The sequence below is a fragment of the Leptonychotes weddellii genome, chromosome 4 (assembly GCF_054177405.1).
Source record: "Leptonychotes weddellii isolate Sample4059 chromosome 4, ASM5417740v2, whole genome shotgun sequence".
Taxonomy (NCBI): Eukaryota; Metazoa; Chordata; class Mammalia; order Carnivora; family Phocidae; genus Leptonychotes; species Leptonychotes weddellii.
In genome coordinates, this window is record NC_138372.1 from 78,422,380 (window position 1) to 78,445,094 (window position 22,715).

At 38.1% G+C, this 22,715-nt stretch overlaps 2 long non-coding RNA genes across 3 annotated transcripts in view; one reads left to right on the plus strand and one right to left on the minus strand.

The window, feature by feature from the left end:
• The window catches only part of LOC145721055 (uncharacterized), a 381,812-nt gene that overhangs the window by 172,886 nt on the left and 186,211 nt on the right, over positions 1–22,715 (minus strand). The window lies entirely within an intron of this gene.
• The window catches only part of LOC145720844 (uncharacterized), a 37,414-nt gene continuing 16,451 nt past the window's right edge, over positions 1,753–22,715 (plus strand). The window contains exons 1-3 of one of the 2 annotated variants that reach the window (XR_014144050.1): positions 1,753–3,133; positions 3,892–4,079; positions 21,809–21,959. This is a non-coding gene — a long non-coding RNA (uncharacterized LOC145720844). Of the gene's footprint in view, positions 3,134–3,891; positions 4,080–21,808; positions 22,474–22,715 lie in introns of those variants that run through there. The other variant, XR_014144049.1, reaches the window with a different exon arrangement.

A 22,715-nucleotide genomic window follows, 5' to 3' on the forward strand; every position in this document is an offset into this window, starting at 1 on the left:
TTTTTTTTTTAAAGATTTTATTTATTTATTTGAGAGAGAGAATGAGAGAGAGAGAGCACATGAGAGGGGGGAGGGTCAGAGGGAGAAGCAGACCCCCTGCTGAGCAAGGAGCCCGATATGGGACTCGATCCCGGGACTCCAGGATCATGACCTGAGCCGAAGGCAGTCGCTTAACCAACTGAGCCACCCAGGCGCCCCCATAAAATTAAGTTTAAAAGGCAAGGACAAACTGGAAAAAAAATGGGTGTCACATTTATGAATGATGAAAGGGTTGGTTTCCCTAATATACAAAGACATCTATGACTCCATAAGAGAAAGCGTTCTAATAGAAAAATGGAGGGTGCCTGGGTGGCTCAGTTGGTTAAACGTCCCAGGATCCAGTCCCACATCAGGCTCTCTGCTCAGCAGGGCATCTGCTTCTCTCTCTGACCTCTCCCATCTCATGTTCTCTCTCACTTTCTCAAATAAATAAAGTCTTTAAAAAAAATAGAAAAATGAAAAATAAATCACACACACATACACAAAAGAAACAGGGACACAGCAATTTGTCAAAGAATACAAATGGTCTGCAAAATGTTAAAACCTCACCAAAGTTCAAAAAATAGAAATGAAAAGATGAGAGCTATTTTTTATTATCAGATTAGTAAAGAAGGTCTCATAATAGCACACATGTGTGCACAAGGTGTTAGCATTAGGGCTGTCAATAACAGTCAAAATTGAAAAAAATAATAATTTCCTTCAATGGAAAAGTTGTTAAATTATGACATATCCCCTCAATGGAATATTATGCAACCACTAACAATGATTGTATGTATCTATATTAATTGAAATAGACACTATGACCCACTACTAAGTGAAAAAAAAGATTATCAAACTTGCTGTATAACATGCCTCACTTTCTGTAAAATAGTCTGTACACGTGTGCAGGAATGTGCATGTGAGTATACAGCGATATCTGTAAGGCTTTTTGACAAAATATTAAAACTGTCTATTTCTAGATAAGTAGATGTGGAGATGATTTTTACTTTTTCTCTCTATCTTTCTATATTGTTTTGAAATTTGAAAACAAACATGTATCGTCTGTCATTTTTAAGTAAATAAAACCTTATTATTGGGGAAAAATAAAAGAGCAGGTCTTTTTATCCTTCGGAGTAAAAAAGGAGGAGAACTTGGTGATTGGTTGTGTCTGGAAAGTGAAAGAGAAGGGTTGGTCAAGGATGACTTCCGGTTCTTTCCTCCTTGCAATTCTCTGGCTCTGTTTGAAGGGCAACCCTCCATTGCTTGCCCCATTGTCGTTCCTTACGCTTTGCAACTTCTCATCTCCCATTCTGCCCCTCCTAACGCTGGTCCCACTGTTGAGTCCTCTGCAGGCTCTGGCTGATTTTAGAATGCTCTGTTCATCTACTTTCTTAACTATGTGGCAGAGATTAGAGATGAGGGATGCTGTTGGAAATGACCGACCCAAATACTGTAAGTTGGCCTGGCTTCCTTGGTTGCCAACATGCTCTGATGGTCCCAGTCTGGCATCAGGGAAGATGGATGTGTGAACTACCAAGTTTAAGAGGGGTCCGGGACCTGCTGGCTCTGTCTCATGGTGTTCAAAGTAGTAGGAAGGCCCATTGAGAGGGTAAGGATGGCCAGGGGTTTGCCACATTTCATGAGGGGCAGGGAAGCTCATTTTCACCTGGACACTCCACTCAGAGTAGGAGCAGGAGGTTGAGCAGTGGAAGCAAAGGCCAATGCTGGTTAACAACTTAAGAGGAATTGCCAACACATTCTTTTTCAGGATTGCAGTTTTGCCTTACAAACAATGTTTTTTTAAAGCCAGGTTATGGGGGCGCCTGGGTGGCTCAGTCGGTTGAGCGTCTGCCTTCAGTTCAGGTCATGAACTTGGGGTCCTGGGATCGAGCCCCACATCGGGCTCCCTGCTCAGTGGGAAGCCTGCTTCTCCCTCTCCCTCTGCCATTCCCCTGGCTTGTGCGCTCTGTCCCTCTGCCTCTCAAATAAATAAATAAAATCTTAAAAAAAAATAAATCCAGGTTATGCAGACACAAGAGTGAATGCTGGCTGTATAAGGGCAAATGTTAAATTTAAGAGCTCTTTACTGGTCAAGAAAGATGAACGATTCAACTTCTTGAATCTTATTCTCTTTGCCATTTGAGGCTGACTCATCCCAGCCTTCAAGGGCCGGGGCATTTCTTAGTATGCATTGAACTCATGCCAAACTATTGTTTCACACTGTTATTGTCTAAAAGACAACGTGTACTAGAAACGTGAAACAGGAAATGTCCATCTGAACTTATTACGGTAGAAGAAATTTTCCAGAGTCCATATGCTGATGTAATTATTTTCAGATTTTTTTTTAAAAAAAGCATTTAGTGACTAGATCTTTGGAACAATTGTATTCGCTGTCATGGGCAGAGCGTCTAGCTTATTATCTGTCTTGTAGAAGAATAGAGCCCTGAAATTGCCACAATAATGTTTTCCAATTTTTTTGAATTAGGTTTTAAGGATTTTTATTTGCTTAGTTGTGTGTGTGTGTGTGTGTATGTATGTGTGAAGCGCATATGTATTTGAATGTCTTAATCTCTTATTTTCTTTGGAGGGTCCTTAATTTATTTTACACTGAATTTTTTCTCCATCTTCAAAGTGTGTGGCACATGCCCTATTCCCTTCTGTTCCAGTACTATATTTCGTACAGTTTCCTGTAAATAGCAGTAGATACGGGCTCGTTGGTTCAGTGTTCTTGCAGTATTTACAATGGACATTTCTCAGCATAACTAATCTCTTCTCAAAATTTTGGTTCCATTCTCATCAGCACCAATCCGGTCCTTTGGAATGAATTGAAATGCTGTACTCTTTGAAGGGATAGGATTAAAGCTTTAACTGGGTCTAGGGATGAGGTGAGGGAGAAAAAGCCCCCACAAATCTGGTAGTTTTTTTCTCCTGAGCAGTGAAGAGCAATGAGCTGTACTCTAGAAAAGAAAGGAAACAGTAATTATGAGCCTTTTCCCTACATTGTACACCGTCTTCAGTTTAGAGCAAAGTAGAAGCCGACCAGCTTTTTAGTTCTGTAGCACAGTTAAGTAAGGATTGGATTTATAAGCATCAAGAAGCAGAGGTCTTCATTCAGGTATGACTGTGTCTCTTCTTTCTCTCTTTCACTTAATTTAAGTAGCTTCATATTGTTTTATATTTGTTTGAGTCCATGATCTTTTTTTATCCTATATCCTATGTACCAGACAAACTCCATTTCGTCCCATATTTTTAGTTCTTTTTCTGCGGTTTTACAGAATCCCAGAAATCCTTTTCTCCAGCTAAAATGCTACCATTAGTACCATTAATTCTAATGTCAGTTTGAACTTCTTTATTCCAGCACACTCTGCAGCGTGAAATCTTAAGAGTATGAATGAATGATTGGTGTTCAGCCAAGCTTTGCCTATGTCTTTCCACGACCAAAACAATTAGGTGAAGAGGGAAAAATTCAATTGGCTATTGTTTTATCTGCCTGGTCCCAAGCAGCCTGTATGAATATTTTGGGAAATTTTTTGTACACTAACGGTTGCGTTCTCATTATGTAGCTATAGCAAAAAGGTTTCAGTGTGAAAGTTTCATTTTTTAAGAAATAGCCATTTCAGAAACAAATGAGGTCAATGGGCTTCTTGTTTTAGGAAGAGGGGGTAGTGGGGACTTTGGAGTAAGAGGAAGTCCTATGTCAGAGGGCTCTGCGCACACTTTCCTGAAATACCTCAGCTATGTGTAAATGTAATCTGTTATTTTAACTATTCGTAATAGTTGCATTTTTGTCCTTTCTCACATTAAATTATAAAATCGATAACATAAATATGGCGGATCTTTATTTTTCAAGGATTCCTTCCCCACCTCCCCCAGTTTCTAACAGGTTGCATTTCATCCTTTCAAAGACCTCAAAAGCTACCAGATTATTGTTAAATAAACAAATTTGGAGAGACTACTGACCATTAGTCAGAGGGAAGGTCCTGAGTCATCCAAGTGTTCTCCAGCTCGCGAAGAAGTATGTAAAAGCTCCTGGCCAGATCTGTACATGCTGGAGCATCCGGGTAAGTTGGGGAAACACATTCATGGTACCCAGTGAAGAAATGAAGTGGCAAACACAATGCAGTGCACTTCTGTGCTTCAGGTTGAAGCTTCATATTCAAAGGATATAAGAACTTAATTTTTCCAGGGGAGGTGGTTGTGGGATCGGGTAACTGAGTGATGGGCATTAAGGAGGTCACGTGATGGAATGAGCACTGGGTGTTATATGCAACTGATGAATCACTGACCTCTACCTCTGAAACTAATAATAGACTTTATGTTAATTAATTGAATTTAAATAAAATAAAATTTTAAAAAATTTTTTCTTCTCCTCCTCCAGCTTGTGTCTTTCAATTTTGTATTGAAATGTTCCCTGGATTCATAAAATACTTAAGGACTACATAAAAAAGAAAGACTCAGGAATCAAATGAAAGTCACCTAACACAACTTCTGTGGGGTGTATTCAGGAAAGCAGACTCCCTCAAAAGCCCAGGGTTAAATTCATCAGCACTGCTTTCTCAGCATGTTTTGATTTCTTACTGAATGCAGTGAGTGCAGGAACCCTGGGCAGCAAACATTTAAGGATTTCGTCTGGGCAGGCACTGATCTTAAAGTTCTGACCTCCAACAGTGTCAGGCAGGTTGCCTTGGTAAATTGTAAAGTGAACCTTTGAAGATAAAACTGCAACTTAAATGTTCACATATTTACCAATTGCTTGAATATTTTCAGAGAAAAAAATGAATGCTACTTATTTTTCAGAATAGAGTGTGATGACTATACCAAAATTCACAAAATGTGAAAGAGTAAAGGAAAACTGTCAGGTGACGACCGATTCTTTTTATTCCAGAGATATAGGTAAGAAATATGAATAGATAGATAGATAGATAGATAGATAGATAGATAGATAGATAGATGATAGATGATAGATAGATAGATAGATAGATAGATAGATAGATAGATGATAGATAGATAGATAGAGAGATAGATAGATAGATATGGAAGGCTACAGAAGAAATTAGAAACTGTGGTTGCCTTTGAGGAAAAGAATTGAGGGCCTAGCAGCCAGAGATATTTTGCAGTTTATAATACTGTAATACTTTAATTTCTTTCCTTGTACATATATAGCTTTTTTAAAAGAATGAGAAGTGCTTTACAAATGCAAATATTTTCACTGTGAAGTCTTTATTTCCATAATACTAAAAGTAAATGCCTGGTCAATAGATTCTGTGCTGTAGCCATGATATCCCTTGATTTTGTTTACCTGGTAACACTAGCTCGTGTCTGTAAACTCTTTAAAACTCCCAAAATTATTTCACCTATATTACCTAATTTGTAAGATCACTTTATTATTTATTATTATTTATTACTTAGCTCTTCTCATTTTCTTCTCTTAATATGTGATTATCACATTGAATTGCAGTGGTTTTGTTCCCTTGTACCACACGCAAAAACCACAATGCTGTTTTCTTCAGTAGTTGCTAATGAAGGTCTATTTGACACTTTAATACTTTCTTCCCTAAGTATTGGACCAAGCTGTAACAGAATTATAAAGCTCGGGCTATCAGAACAGAGAGCATCAGAACACTCAGGTTTTTGTCCTGAGAGCCATATGGCATTCCATCGGGATTCTGTTTGATGTTACTTTTGTCTTATCCCACTGGGCCCACCTCAGAGTGTTCAATAGCTGACTCTAAGGGTAAATTAAAATACTAGTCAAAATTAAATGGTGGGTGTGGAAAGGGAGGGGGCCTATAGGACATTATGAAATTTGTCCCTCCCAAAACCTTTCTCTGCAGAGGGCTAAGTACCACTGCTTTTCATGCAAACAGATGGCCAGGTAAGGAAAAAGCTTTTCTTTTTCCTTGTACTTGCTATACTAGGTTTGTAGACATACCTCAGTCCTCCTTTTTCATGTTCATAGGGCTGAATTTCTTTCCAAGTTATTTGGTTTAGCAATATTGTTGCAATTGGTTCATCCAGCCGTTTTATATTGAAAAGGGCTACACAGACAGTGACCTTCTGTGAGCTGGCTGTTGGCTGAACTGATGAACAGCCCTGTTTGGTTCTGCCTCTCATGCCTGCCAGACATTAAGAATACCTTGACCAATATGGAGGGAGACCCTTGTCTACCGTTCTGCATTCCTTCTTCTGTAAAAAAGACATAATAGGTTCAGAATGGAGTCACTCATGCTAAGTCCATGTCCCCAAACCAAGACTTAATACCTATCTTAATTACAGTTTCAACCTCTCCCAGGAATGGAAACTTAGGGCCAGTCAATCTGGAATTACCTGGTCAGCAGTAGTGAGGTCATCTGTCTGATTGAACTCTGCCTTCCCCCAAGGAAGGTGACCTTGCCTGAAACAATCCACTCTTTGCTAGAAACTTTCTTGTCCTGCCTCCTTCGGCCTATAAATATCTTCCATTTTGTACAGCTCCTGAGAGCTCCTTTTTTTTTTTTTTTTGAATTATTTATTTATTTGAGAGAGAAAGCATGGGAGGAGAGGCAAGAGAAACTCAAGCAGATTCCGCATGAGCGTGAAGCCCGATGAGGGGTGTGATTGCACATCCCTAAGATCAGGACTTGAGCTGAAACCAAGAGTCCATCACTCAACCAACTGAGCCACCCAGGCACCCCATCAGAGCTCCTTTTTTTCTTTTCTTTTCTTTTTTTTTTAAGATTTTTATTTATTTATTTGAGAGAGAGAGAGGATAAGCAGGCTCCCTGCTGAGCAGGGAGCCAGACATGGGGCTCCATCCCAGGACCCTGAGATCATGACCTGAGGCAAAGTCAGACCCTTAACCAACTGAGCCACCCAGGTGCCCCTCAGAATTCCTTATTTGCTAGATGGTGTGTTACCTCATTCATGAATTGTTGAACAAAACCAATAAGATCTTTAAAATTTATTTGGTTGAATTTTGTTTTTAAACATTTCCAAACTAGTTTTTAACCTCAGGAAAGAATCCCTCTTATGTGGCTATTTAATATTTAATTGGCTACATAGTGTGACTGTGTAATAGTTGAAGGCCATGTTGCACACTGTTTGAGGATGAAGGCTTGGAGTCAAACTGACCTAAATTCAAATTTCAGTTGTGCCACTTGCCACACATGGGACCTTGAGAAAGTTAACCTTTTTAATCATCACTTTTCTCATGGTGAACTACATTTTGTTGGAAGGAATAATTCTTTTTTAATGTATAAAGTCCTTGCACAGGGCCTATAATACAAGAGGCATTCAGTAACAATTCAATTCTTGTTATAATTACTAAAACTTCTTTTATACTTGCCAGCCACACAAAAATATGGCAAGTGCATGGGAACTGACTACTCTCTCCCGCTCCTCCCCCTGCCCTTGCCCTTGCCCCCGAACCCACTCTACTCCAGCCAAGCGCTCTTCCACCCACACTGCACTTGCTCAGCCCGCCCACCACATTCGCATTGCTACATGCAGTGAGTTTTCAATCCTCATCTCAGGTGAGCGATCCGCAGCATCTGAAAGAGTTCACCTTGCATTCCCCTGACTTCTCTGCTCAGGGCTCAGCTCCCCGGCCCCTTCTCCATCCATAATCACTCCCCTGATGACCTCGTTCAGCCTCAGAGCTTGAATATCATGGATATGCTGCTGAGTTCCCAACTATGTCCAGTCCACACCTCCCGCCTGAACACCAGACTTGTATATTCAACTGCCTGCTTGATCTCTATCTGGCTGTCTTAAATGCCACCTTAAACTTGGAATGTCTACAACTGAACTCTGGGTGCCTAGGGGGCTCAGTCGTTAAGTGCGTCTGCCTTTGGCTCAGGTCATATCTCAGGGTCCTGGGATCGAGCCCCACCTCCATTGGGCTCCTTGCTCAGCGGGGAGCCTGCTTATCCTCTCCCTCTCCCCCTGCCGCTCTCTAGCTCTCTCTCTGTCAAATAAATAAATCAAATCCTTAAAAAAAAACAACTAACGCATATTTATATCTTGTGAAGTAAAATCTGCAAACAAATCCTTGACATCTTTGATATCAATAACAAAACAAAAAAGGGGCACCTGGGTGGCTCAGTCAGTTAAGCATCTGCCTTCGGCTCAGGTCATCGGGCTCCCTGTTCAGTGGGGAGCCTGCTTCTCCCTCTCCCTCTCCCTCTGCCACTCTCTTGCGTTCTCTCTCCCTCTCTCTCAAATAAATAAATAAATAAACAAACAAACAAACAAATAAATAAATAAATAAAATCTTTAAACAAAACCCAAAACCCTCCCTGGTCTTTCCACACATCTGTTTCTCTCACAGCCTTCCCCATTTCAGTAAATGAGAACTTCATGATTTAGTTGCTCACCTAAAAGCTTTGCAGTCATCCTTGACTCCTCTCCTCCTTTCTCACACCCATATGCAAACCATCAAGAAATCCTACTGACCCCACCTTCAACATCTATCTAGAATTAACAACTTATCAGGACTGTCTCCCTTTGTCTCTCTGGCTTCCCTGACATTTCACCTTGATTATTGTTGGAGATTCTTAACCAGTCTTCTTGTTTCTACAGTTGCACCTCCAGACTATTCTCAAAAAGTAGCCAACATGAGATGATAATGTAATCCACATCCTGTCACTCTTCTCCTCAAAACTCTCCCATGGCTTCCGACCTCACATGGAGTAAAAACCAGACAGGCCTGGCACAACCCAGCAGCATCTTCTATACCCTCTGCATTGTCCTCTCTGCTCCAGCCACACCGCCCTCCTTGCTTTTCTTTGAACATGCTAGACACACTCTCACATCAGGGTTTTTGTACTTGTTTCCCTCCCAGAATGCTCCACATGGATATCCACATATCAGTCTCTCATCTCCTTCAAGTCTTTGTTCAAATGCACGTTGTCGGTGTGGTTCTTCTGACCAGCCTAGTTAAATTTACAGTCTCCCTTTGCTTTCTACCTTTGGTCCCTTCTTGCTTTAGTTTTCTTCATAGTACTTCCACCATCTGGTTTCTTATATATTTTACTTGTTCCTTTTATTTCTTTTCTCTCTTCTCCACATAAATGTAGTCCATAATATTGGGGATTGTTGTATGATTTGTTCACTCCTGTGTCCCTGTGCAGTGCCCGACTTTCGGCAGGTACTACTATATAAAGACTAAATCATTACTTACTAAATACTCATTTGAGGGAATGCATGAATGCATTGCAGAAAATGCATTTCCTCCTGCATATGGTATGAAGCATATGGTACAAGGAGTCAGGAATCTGAATTCTGGTTTTGACTGGGCCTCCTAGAAACTGGGTCTCCCATAGAGTTCCACCTCTGAGCCTTCTTCTCCTAATCTTTAAAACCTATCTTGCAGGACTATTACAGTCTTCAAAAGCAAAGCTCTTTCAGGGAGTGCAGTCCCGTGTTTGCATGAAGAAGGAATTTAATGTCTCCTTTTACACGTCCCCCCTCCCCCATATACTCACAATCCAGGGTTGATATCAACCTTACCTTAGGAAAATTTGGTTTCATTTGGAACAAATTTTTTTTTTTTTTATAATTGTCACTGAAATGAAGTCCCAATTAGGTGAACATCTTACCTAAGAGATGGGAGGCAGTAAAGAGACTATAACAGAATTTAGGGTCCACCATCTTTTAGTGTGTAAGCAAATAAAATGGGAAATAGGCATCACATGCCTTCTTTCTGTCCTTGCCCACAGATTCGAGTTGAGGTAAGGAACAAGAAATGAAACAGACTTTGCATTTTTTATGTTTAGCCAAGCTCCTTTAGTTTGCATAGTCATAATTCAAATGACCATCTTTGAGGTTTTAATATTTGGTGCCTTCGCTTTGTTCCAACTAGGAAAAATGAATAGCCTTGTTTTGAATTTTGTATTTGTAAATACACTGCAGTGTAGAAACCAAGGAATGCCCTGAAGCTTTTAAATGTTTGAAAGGTACATCTATTAAGCTGTTTTATGGGTTTCTATGATTTTTTAAAAACACTTTTTGTATCCAATAAGCTGATTAGACAATACAATAAAACCATATTGCTCAAATTTTCCTGATTTTATTTTCTAACAATTACCCTCAGGATTTCTCTTATGTGCTGGTCAATTTGAATAGATTGGCAACAGATACTTTTGATTGATTAATGTATAATCTGATCAGGTCCTTGATTTGCATTGTTTAGTAAATGCACTGAAAAACAGTGCAAATAATTTGTGCAAGTAAGATTGGAAAAAAAGGAATGTTAAAAATACTGTAGGAAACTTTAGAAATGACTCTTCACACACGAATATTTCACACATTGAGATATTCTAAGCTCATGTGAAGAGGATTCTAGTTCTGGATCTGCTTTCCATATACTTCAGTTCCAAGGGGCCTGTTTAACAAAAGCTTTTGATTGGCCTGGATCACGTTGCTTTGTACATCTCTCTTGAGCTCGGGCTTTTGTCCTGTTTGCCCCTCCTGCCCTTTTACCATCCAGTTTGCAATCCTGATAAAGCTTCCTAGTACTTGTGCTCTTACCCCAAGTTTGTGTGTGTGTGTGTATATATATATATATCATATATATGTGTGTGTCATATATATGTAATACATGATACATGTCATATATGTGTCATTTATATATACATGTGTGTGTATGTGTATGTGTATATATATATAAAATTCTCTCTCTCATATATATATGAGAGACAGAGAGAGAGAATTTTTTCCAACAAGGAGCTCTTAAAGTTTTCAGGCATGAAAGTGAGATGATCAACTGTATGGTGAGGTAGGAGAGAGCTTGGCTAGGGCCAAAGAGACCCATTGAACAGTAAGAAAGTATAAAAACCTTGAACTGTGGCCTAGACACACAAGGAATAGTTGGGTGTTTAAATGAAGACATTGCTATTTAATATGTTGTTTGCAATATTTTTCATTCTATCAGTAGGAGAATTGAATAGACCAGACAATAATGTTTTTCATTGTCAACTTTGTAACACAACAATAGAGGGTATCTGACAGTTTGTAACACAATAAATAATAAAGTAAGAAAACTCAAAAGCAGTCTCTCAGAGTTCATTATGAGGCAATAATCTCTTCCTCAACTTCTCTCACTACTCTCTGGAACAATAATACAGTAGATCTTTTTATTTCATTGGTACTTATGAGCCAATTTATACATTCTCTCCACCAGTGCATCTGCCTCCTGCCAGCCTGGGTTGGGTACCATACCTACACATTCCCATAGTACTCTGTTCTTCCCTTTATTCTAGAACATATGATGCCATCTTGCAGGTCCACAGTCCTTTATCTGCATTTCTGAAAACCAAAAGTTTATTTTCTGATTAATGCCAAGTCTTATTTGGCAGCAAGATCTGACCTGAACTAACATGAAACTATTTATAATGTTATGTTTTACTGCAGAAATGTCGTATTTGTTTATGGGAGGCTGCCCTAGGCTCTATCAAGGGTGTTATGTATTAAATGCTATATATATACTTTTACCCTTCTAAAACTCCACAAAGAACATTGCTTCTGAAACACCTGTGGCCCAAGGGCTTTGGACAAAGACCAGTGGAGCCCCTCTGGTGCCTGCTTGCTAGTCTGTGTCCCCACCAGAGGGGGAGGCCTCCAGTCAGCCTTGGGTCCTTGTACCTGCCCAAGGCCTAGAGTGACCCAACAAATATAAATAAGCCAGTGAACATTTGCTTTCAAGTTAACATATTTAAATGTATCGACTTTCCTCTGTTCTTATTTTTCAAATATTGCTACTTTGAGAAAGAAGAGTGAGTGCTGGGGTGCCTCGTTGGTAGATTGTGGGACTCTTGATCTCAGGGCTGTGAGTTTGAGCCCCACGTTGGGCATAGAGGTTACTTAAAAACAAAAAAGTCAGGGCAAACAATCTTTTTTTAAAAATTTCTTTTTTTAACTGAAAACACAAATATTTGGCCAGGTTGAAAAATCCACATGAGAACCAAGAATAATATCATGTTTCCTGGTTTTTAGATTTGTGTTTTCTTACCTAGATAAGACTAATATTATAAATGCCAGATAAATCAAAGGCCAAAAGAAACAACTTTAAAATGCTATTGAAATCTTACTAGCTAGTGTAATGGTTAGCACTCTAGACTCTGAAATCTTACTAGCTAAAAAGCAGAAAAAATTATCGTAATGAAGACGAGTATATAGTGAAAGGGGCCTTCTTAAACAATGCAAGTAGAAGTATGGATTGTTAGAGTGTGTCCAGAAAGTCCTTTACAGTAGAATCAAGAAAGTTAGAGTTTATGTCTGCCGTAGATTAATAGGAGAATATTTAGCACATATTACCTAAGAAACATTTATGTTCTTGAGGCATATCAGTTTGGTTATTTCTTTAGGAGATTTCAGCAGAGCAGTTACTTTCTCTGAAAGCAGCCAATATTTTTAGTTCTGTAAGGCCTTCTATGTTAATATTTTTATATGGAAAGTTCTTAAAGCTTTCTTTTGTTCAAACACCCCTTTTAAACGTTATAGCTCCTACTCCATCTTGTTAAAATATGTTGTATAAGTGTATGACAAGGCAGTTTAAAAATTTCTCATATGGAGTACGTTTTGTTGGTTTTGGGTTATAATTCTATTCCTATATTACAAGGCATCATAATTTTTGAAGACCCTACCAAAACAGTGTCGATTATGCATAACAACCTGCACATTGTTTTAAATAAAGTTCATATAAAACACAAAAGCTACTGTATGTAGATGAAATATAAAGAATTTGAATATGGAAATTAGTGACTTCCACAACCATTGGAAGGGTTAGGAGGTTAAAGATTAGGGAAGCTATGCCAATAATCTCAGTTTGCATTGCCAAGGTGACTGGCTCCAAGAACTTTCTTGAGAGCCTCTATTTCTCCCAATCTCCAGGAAGCTCTACCAGCTATATAAACTGATAGCACTAAAACAGGTGATTCTCAAGCAGCTACCACTAGCCATCTCAGTTGTCTATGGACAATCCCAAAGAGGGATTTGCTGGAACTGATCCAGAAGCTGCTGTGAACCTCATGTCTACTGTCAGCCCACACATCTATCTGTCATTGCCCTCCTTGAATAATAGCTTTGGCTCCTTCCCTTTCCAATGTCACGTAAGTGCTTGTTCCTGGCTGACACTGACCTGGAACCATCTGGGGAGGAGGATTCTGGGAACTCTTGTTCTATTTTTCCTCTGAGATGCATGGATCATAAATGGGAAAGTAGGGATGCCAAGTTGACAACAGACAATCATGTTTGTTTCAGTGTCGATGACAACTAGATGATATTTTTCTTTGCTGATTTTCCATTCGATTAGTATTCTTTCAGCCCAACTCACTATGTTATTAGTAGACTGAGATCCAGAAATCTCTCAGCAAGCAAGTAAGGCAGAAGTACAACTGAATTCATCCTTGATATACCATACTGTTCATTAAAAATTATTGCTAGTTGGTTCTTCATTTCAAAATGTCTGATGCAGGGGCGCCTGGGTGGCTCAGACATTAAGCGTCTGCTTTCAGCTCAGGTCATGGTCCCAGGGTCCTGGGATCGAGCCCCGCATCAGGCTCCCTGCTCAGTGGGAAGCCTGCTTCTCCCTCTCCCACTCCCCCTGCTTGTGTTCCCTCTCTTGCTGTGTCTCTCTTTGTCAAATAAACAAAATCTTTAAAATAAATAAATAAAATAAAATAAAAAAATCAAAATGTCTGATGCATATGAAGCTGAAGTAACACATTTAATATCCCCACTACCCTTTTCGTGTAAGACCAAATACAATTAAGGAAAAAAGGTTTTCACTGGTATATATTTTCTAGAAGGAATTTTATACCTAGCACTTATATTTGGGAAAAATCTCTAATGGTCTTCATCAACTATAGAAACGATAAAATTTTGGCAAGACTTTAATTTAAATTTGTAGCCTCCATGTACTCAAACTAAAATTAGTCATATACTTAGAAAAATTTATAAATGTATTTTGAATATTGATGTTTCTCTAATTTTTTCAACTTCTTTTTCTTTATACCGGCTTTATTTGGCCTTAAAGATAACTTATGTATATTGTGCATGACTTTGTAGCTTTTTCTATATTTTGAGGAAATTCTGAAGGAATAAAATTTTGCTTTATAAAACATCCTGTCAAGATATAAATAACACCAAAGAGGACATTTTCATAAAAGATTCATGGCCTAAATTGAATAAAATAACAAAAATTTTATTAAAGTTAGAATGCCAGTACACAAGTACTATTATAAATGTTATAATTATTATTATCTATTATTCTGCTTTGCATTATAATTCAAAATTTTATAAATATTTGTTGGCTCGATGGGGATATAATATTCTTCTTTGTGTCATCTAATTCACCCTCTCCTGATACTCAATTTATTGAATATGATGTCCTTTTACTTCATCTGATACATTTTCAACAGATGTTAATTTATTTAACTATTTTCATCTAGTTACAAGTTATCATAATTATGTAGAAAAACAACAGTTTACACAATCATCCTAAATATACATTTATACTTCAAATGACACTGAAATAGGCATTAATCAGCAAAGCAGTCCAGGAAAATTAATCTAGCAGGACTGAATAAAATGAGTTAGAAGGAAATAGGCTTAAGGCAGAGATACAGTGGCTATAACTCTATTGTCATTATCTAAACAGGAGTTAATGAGGTCCTCAACTAGGGGAGAGATTGAAGAAATGGAAAGAAGGAGGGAGAATTGAGAGGTTTTGGTAACTGGCTGAATGTGAGAAGGAAGAGAAACTATCAAAGATTATTCTTAGATATTTTTACATGGAAGATAATATGGGTGTGAGAAAAAGAGATGCTGAGGTGATAATGGCGAGTATAGCCAAGACCAAGGGCAGCCTTTTGGGGAATACTTACCCATGAAGACTATGTAGGATGGTGATTGGAAAGGAAGGAGAATGGAAAGATTGAAGAGAAGGAAAGGAACAGTCTCACAAAGCCATAGGCAAGAATTTAAAAGGGGTAGTGGGCAGTAATAGTCAATGCTGCAGAAAAGGCTGGATTTTGGAATTAGGAAATCTCCTGTGACCTTTAAGAATGTGGCCTTCCATAGAGGAGTAAGAACAGAAACTAAATGTGAGAGGATTTAAAGAATGAGTCAAGGGTAAGGAAATATGACAGAGTATTCTTTCAATGAGAATATATAATCAAGTCACGAGGAGACATGGAAGAACCCTACATGCATATTTTAAGTGAAAGAAGCCAATGTGAAAAGACTACATACTGTATGATTCCAGCTGTATGACATTCTGGAAAAGGCAAAAGTATAGAGACAGAAAGAAGATCAGTGGTTGCTGAGGGTTAGAAGGGAGGCGGGGATAAATAGATGGAGCACAGAGGATTTTTAGGGCAGTGAAACCATCCTGTGTGATACCATAATAGTGGATACATGTCATTGTACATTTGTCAAACCCATAAATCATACAACACCAGAATGATCATAATGGGGGCACCTGGGTGGCTCAGTCGTTAAGCATCTGCCTTCGGCTCAGGTCACGATCCCAGGGTCTTGGGATCAAGCCCCACATTGGGCTCCCTGTTCGGTGGGAAGCCTGCTTCTCCCTCTCCCCTACCCCTGCTGCTTGTGTTCCTTCTCTCGTTGTGTCTCTCTCTGTCAAATAAATAAATAAAATCTTAAAGAAAAAAAAGAATGATCATAATGTAAATTGTGGATTTGGGTGATAATGATGTGTCAGTGTACGTTCATCCATTATAACAAATGCCCTAGTGTGACGCCGATGTTGATAGTGAGAGAGTTCTGTGAATATGTGGGGAAATATGGCAATGCTCTCTACCTTCTGCTCAATTTTGCCGTGAACCTAAAACCGCTCTAAAAAATAAAGTCTATTTACAAAAAAGAATATATAACCATTTTTCATTAATATAAACTTCTGGAGTATATTCGTGTATATATCAATTTTACTGTATTATTTGATAGCCCTTACAAATTTCAACAAAATAAAAACTTATTTTGGGGCCCAATGAAATAAGTAGAGTATGATGGTCCAGTTTAACATATGATAGATATGTAGAATTAGTTACGTTTAAGAATAACAGGGTGGTGCAGAATTTTATACTGTTATGAATGAGTAAAGAATTATTAGATCTGTCTGTAAATGCTAATTGCACATCCCACTTATTTACTGCAGTGTTAACAAACGACCCCAAAGCTTAGTAGCTTAAAATAATTTATTATTTCATTTCACGGCTCTTGGGGCTAACAGACAAAGCTGGGCACTTCTCAGTTGGAGTCAGCTGAGGTAGGAATCATCTGAAAGCTTCTTTGAAACTCAAGTGTCTTGCTCCTGGGCTGGGGTATCTACAGGAACTGGGGACTGAGGGGGCATTTCTCTCTCTTCTATGTGGCCACTCTACATTTCTGACTTTGGCTTCATACAGCATGACAACTTAAAGAGCAAGCATTCCAAGAGATTCAAGGAGAGACTTCAAGACCTGGGAGTTAGTGTTGGAAGTCATGCATCAATTTCACTGTATCCTCTTAGGCAAAAATGTTACAAACTAGCCCAGATTCAAGGGAGTAGATACAGGGATGGAAGAAATTGATGGTAGCCATCCTGGAAACAAGCTACAATTTATCTGGAGGATAAACACATACAATATGGAGAGATAAACATATATATTCCTATAAAAAAATGACAATGAATATTCAAGTATAAAATAATATGTGAAGGTAAGGCCTTAATAATTAAGGTGACAAGTAAGATGAACTCCTAGAGGTCTCTAATCAAAGACATCAAATTATTTTAGCAAGTTTTCTCAGGGGGTTAAGGACATAATAACTACACTGACCTTTGAAATGCCTAATTAAGCAAGTCATTCCAAACTCTCTGGTCGCCAGCTAATTAAACCCGAAGAACTCTGGACTTCTCAGTTCAAGAGTTAAGTTCCATAATATTTTTGGCCAAGGTATCTATCATATTTGCAAGGCTGCCTCTGTTTTTCCAGTCTGTCTTGGAGTCCTTGGGTCTCTAAAACCCTCTTCCCTTCCACATGAGTGGTACACTGGCAAATCTATGTTGTTCTGATTTTGTAGTTAATTAATTATTATTTCAGTGAGCTTAAAACCTTTTCATCCTGAGCAGCCAGAAAATATCTTGTTTTCCTTTATTCCCTTTACTTTCGTTAATTTCCTTTTCTTGTAGATTTCTTCTTTCATTCCATGTCGGTAAGACTTCCTATGTCTTTTATAGTGTAGGCCCCTTCCTTGAAATGACATTTATAAATAAGGTTAACATGTAAGTTTTTACTTTAATTTGATAAAACCTAAAACCTCTACCTTACAACATACTTTGAATGCCTTAAAACTTTGCCTTTGCTGCACACACAGGCAGAATGGAGTGATATTTTAAGATTTCCTGCAACTAGAAAGGTATGGAAAGTTTGACTGATTTATATTGTGTTCTGACTTCCTGAGGCAGTTTTCCTAATGCTATTCCATTTTACTCAGACCATGAAACAAAGCTTGTTGTGTTGTTGTTTTTTTTTTTTTTTAATCAAAATTCAGTCTAAAACTGTGGATTTCAGTTTTGTTCTTTGTCTCTTAAGCTTAATTTTTGTGGAATTTTATAGGAGTAGCAATTTTATTTTATAAAATTTCTGTTGAGGGGATGATTCTGGAAGCACTTGAGAAAAAGAATTCCCAGTTTAATTTTCAAAATTACCTTTAAAAATAAATAACTTGACTATTTAACGTACATTTGTTGTTCTATAATTGCAGTTATTACCTGTACCACAAAATTTAAGATTTTATTATCTATTATCTAATTACTTTGTGTATGATAGTCACATCTTGTGCAACAACAGTGTTTGTTTGTTCTTTGGAGCAGGAATCATATTTTACAGTTATTTTGTATCCCTGAAAACTTTACTGCAGTGTTAGATGTGTATGTGTAAAATCTCCCTTGATAGATCTGTGTTTATGTGATATTCTTTCAATTTAATTCTTGTAATTTGAGTCTTACTTGCCTTCATTAACCACACTTTATAGAAACATTACAGATTTTCCTGGCCTAGCTTAGTCTTTTTTTTTTTTTTTTAAGATTTATTTATTTATTTTAGAGAGAGAAAGAACAAGTGTGAGGAAAGGTAGGAGCCAGGGTGAGGGAGAGAGAATCCTCAAGCAGACACCCTACTGAGTGAGGAGCTGATGTGGGGCTCCATCTCATGACCCGAGATCATGACCTGAGCTGAAACCAAGAGTCAGAGGCTTAACTGACAGAACCACCCAGGCGCCCCCCTAGCTTAGTCTTAAATAACATTACCAGTCATTTATACATAGGTCTTTCTCATTTGAATCATTCCCCTAAGAACAGAGATGGGAAATTTTAATCTTTTGAAAAATCTCTCTCTCTGACATCTGTTTCTTTCCGTGGCTCTTTATTCATCTACCGTGGAAGTTAAGCATACGGCTCTCAAACTGGACTGTGTGGGTTCAAATTTCAGTCGTGCCATTTACTAGCTTCAAGTGTTCACAGCAAAACCTTCAGTGCCTCAGTTTCCTCAGTTTCAAAAGGCAGCTTGCAATAGTAATAACTACCTAATAGGATTGTTGTGAGGATTAAATGAGTTTGCTCATGAAAACAAATAGAAGAATTCTGCAGTAATTGAGCAATAAATGTTAGCTGCTGTTATTGTGGCATTGTTTATTTAGATTTAATAGTTTTTATTCTTTGCTAATTGTATCGTCTTCTTAATGATTTTACTAAACTCCTCCTGAAGCAATCACATTTTGAAAACTAAGCAGATTGCTTTCACCAACCAACTTGTTTCTAAGCTGCTTCCTGGGGGTTTAGAAAAGAAAGTCAGGAACATTTTTTTCTATTACTATTATTTAATCCTTCCATCCTTCAGCAAAAATTTTAAACCATGTATTAGAGATACTAATATAGGCAAAATGTTTATGTTCCTCCCACCCTCAAATTCATATGTTGAAGCCCAATCCCTGTTATGATGGTATTTGACGATGGAACCTTTGGAAGCTCAGTAAGTCACGAGGGTGGTCCTTCATGAATGGGATTAGTGCCCTTAGAAGATGAGACAGAAGAGAGATCATTTTCTCTCAGGCATTTGAGGACACAGCATGGCGTCCTTTGGCAAAACAGGAAGAAGGCTCTCACTAGCAACCAAATCATCTGACACCTTGATCTTGGACATCTCAGTCTCCAGAAATGTGAGAAATAAATTTCTGTTGTTTATGCCACCCTGTCTTTGGTATTTTTGTTATAGCCGCCTGAACTAAGCCAGATGCCAATTTGAATAAACACACAGCCTATAGCTATAAGGTGAAGGGGTCAGAAGCACAAGGTCTCTCTATGGGGTTGTAATGTGATGTGGAATGTTTTTATATTCATGTGATCAATAGGATAGAGCAAACAGCTGCCTGAAAAGTCAAGGAAATCTCTAAGCAATCGATTTTTATATAAGTTGAGTCTTGAAGGTTGAAGGTGCCAGGCAAATGTGAGAAAGATCATTCCAGACAGAAACATACAAAGGCACAGAGTTGCGGAAGGACCTGGAAGCTTGAGGAACTGTGAGAAGTCCAGACCAGCTAGGGCTTCTTATACACTACAGGAATAGGCGTATAGGAGGCTTGACATGTGAGTCGAGTTACATTGGGGAGGATTTCTTTTTCTTTATATGTTAAGTCAAAGAGTTTATATTTTATTCTATAAGTAGGATCTGGTAGCAAAAACTCTTTTCAGTGGTGATTTTGAATGCAAGAATATACCATGACCAGCTAGGGTTAGAAAGAGGAAAGTGTAAATGCCAGCTTGAGTACTTAACAACCATATTTGCTAGAATAAATTGCTTAATCTCCCTTAATTTCTACAAGTAGAATAACCACAGCAATACAACTCTGCTGCATATTGTGGGTATTAAAGGAGATAATGTATTTGAAATGCTTGACATGGTACTTAACACAGTTGACACTTGAAAAGTTTCCTTTTTCCCTTGTGGGGTAGGGCGATGAGGAAGATAGACTAGGAAAGATAGAGAAGAATAGGCACCAGGGAGGAGGCCAGTGTACTTGACCTTAAGGGCATAGACTTTAGCATAGAATTGGGTATGGTGAAGAAGATTTCAAAGACACTTCTGTTCCCAGATAAAACATTTTGTGGCTGTTGGAAGTAGTTAGTGAGAGAGAGAGGTCCTGAGGCTGACACTGAGATTTTTAGGTTAGGAGGCTTGAAACACCTACATTTTAAGAATCATTCTGGGTGCTGTGGATGAATATAAGACACATCACATTTTCTTCCCTGAAGTTTTCAGAATCTATCAGAGAAATATTTACTTATATGAATAGACACAGTAGAAAGATTTCTATTCTAGGTGGGATTTTTGTAATTAGGTGGGATTTTGTAACATCACCCTTGATTTTTTTTTTCAAATGGGAGGAATAAATTTTTGAAGACACTTTGAACTATTGTCAAATTATGTGAGTGCTATCAGATCCCAGAATTCATTCTTAATTGTAGTCACCATGTATTCTCAGCACTGAATTTCCCAGGTCAATTATTTATCCCTAATATTTAAGGATAGCTCAAACATATATACCAGTGCAACTTTTCAAATGTTTTAAAGAATATAATGAGAGGCATCTCACTAAGATTTAAAAGATGCACTTTGATTCCTCGCATGCAAGGTAATCGCAAATCTCAGCAAATACCAGTTCTTTAAATGACATAAGATTGACAAGACATGGAAAGAACCGTTGAGAATAATAATTTTAAAAAACTAACATGCAATGACACATAAAGAAATGAGACATTTCCAGAGAAGTAGTCTGTTCTTCTGATTATTAATTTTCTTTCTTCTAGCTGACTAATAAATAACATTTTCAGTTAATTGTACCTTTTAAAGCTTTCTGTAGTACTGTTGTTTATGTCCCTGTGTCATATGTGTCTTGAGTACAACCCTTACCATTAACCCTTTTGAGACTGCTAGTGGTTTCGGTTTCTTCATGTTCTTAACGCCTCGCACTCAGAAAAGTATAAATCATTTTCTCCAAATTTGTCATCTTTTCTACTATGTCATTGACCCGTCTTCCTATATTGTGCTCTCTTAATCTTTACATGCTGGATTAAATAAGGAATTCACATTCAGATCTTATTTTAAGTACTCATGAAAACTTCAATTCCTGTTGGAGATTTCTTAAAGCATATAACAAATGGTGGAGTTAGAAAGAAGAGAGGTCAGATGAGTCACAGTTCCCGGGTGAAGAGATTCAATTGGGAAGAACATGGGGACAGAGAACACACAGTAAAAGGAGACAAAGGAGGAAGTAGAACCCCCCAGAAATGAGTCAGAAAGGCATAGAAATGGGCTGCTCAGTGTATTTCTTTATAGGATGAGAGAATGTGAAAGTCCACACCAGTGAAAGGATGCAGGTAAGTGACTAACATCCCATTGCCATGGCAGCCCATAAAGAAAGCAGGGTAGGGCAGTTATTTTTTTCCCATAAATGATTTCCATAAATAAATAAATAATTGTTTATATGGGACAATTAGTTTTTTAAATTCTTTATTAGGGGAAATATTTAACCCCTAACCCCAATTCTATTTCTTAACTTGGTCCGAGGTCAAATAAGCATTTTGTGATAATTCATTGTGTAGTACGTTAATATTTCAGGCACTTTTCTTTGTATGAGTGTTATGTTTCGATTAAAAAGAAAATATTTGACTTCTTGCTTTTTAAATTCTACTTTGTTTTTTGAGCATATCACAGATTACCTAAACCTCTTTATCATTTGTATCTTTCTGAAGAGATCTAGTGTTTTTCTTCTAAGTCAAATCAACTCAACAAACATTGAGTGTCTGAATGTGCCAGATACAAAAGATGAAGAAGATCAACTGTCAAGAAGCTCACAGTCTAGTGGGGAGATGTGATGCTGGGGCAATTAAAACAACAGTCCAGGTGTGCAAATGGTTTTGTGGCCATTTACCTGTAAAAGCTTGTACTGCTATAAAAGGCGGAGTACCATGGGAGAAGTAAGGGAAGACTTCATTCAGCAGGTGTTTTTTGAGCTGAAGAGTCAATTCATACTGAAGCAGATATCTTCTAAGGTAGGAAAAGAGTTTCAGACATAAGCAAAGGCATGTTTCACACACCCACACCCCCACAACACTATTTGTGAGGTACAAGATGGTCAGTAAACTGAATTAGGCGCCTCGGTTGTGTGAGGAGAGGACAGGAACAGGACTTATTTAAAACCTTAGAAAATCCTGAGTAAATGAGAAGATAATGCTATTCTCCATCCCCTACAGATAAAATAAAAACTAATCCTAAATCATAAAGTAAGTTTAGGGAAATCAATAAAGTTCTAATTTTTCCACTTTTTAAAAAGATTTTATTTATTTATTTGACACAGAGAGATAGCAAGAGAGAGAGAGAGCACAAGCAAGGGAGAGTGGCAGGCAGAGGGAGAAGACTCCTCGCTGAGTGGGGACCCCGATGTGGGGCTCAATCCCAGGAGCCTGGGATCATGACCTGAGCCGAAGGCAGACGCTTAACCGACTGAGCCACCCAGGTGCCCCATTTTTCCACTATTTTGATGCATTGTAATAACAAATATAGAAAATTTTCCTAATATTTTTCTTTTTTAAGGAATATTAAGAACTTATAAGTGGCAATTATAGATAGCTTTTACTGATGCCTTACTATATTCCGGAA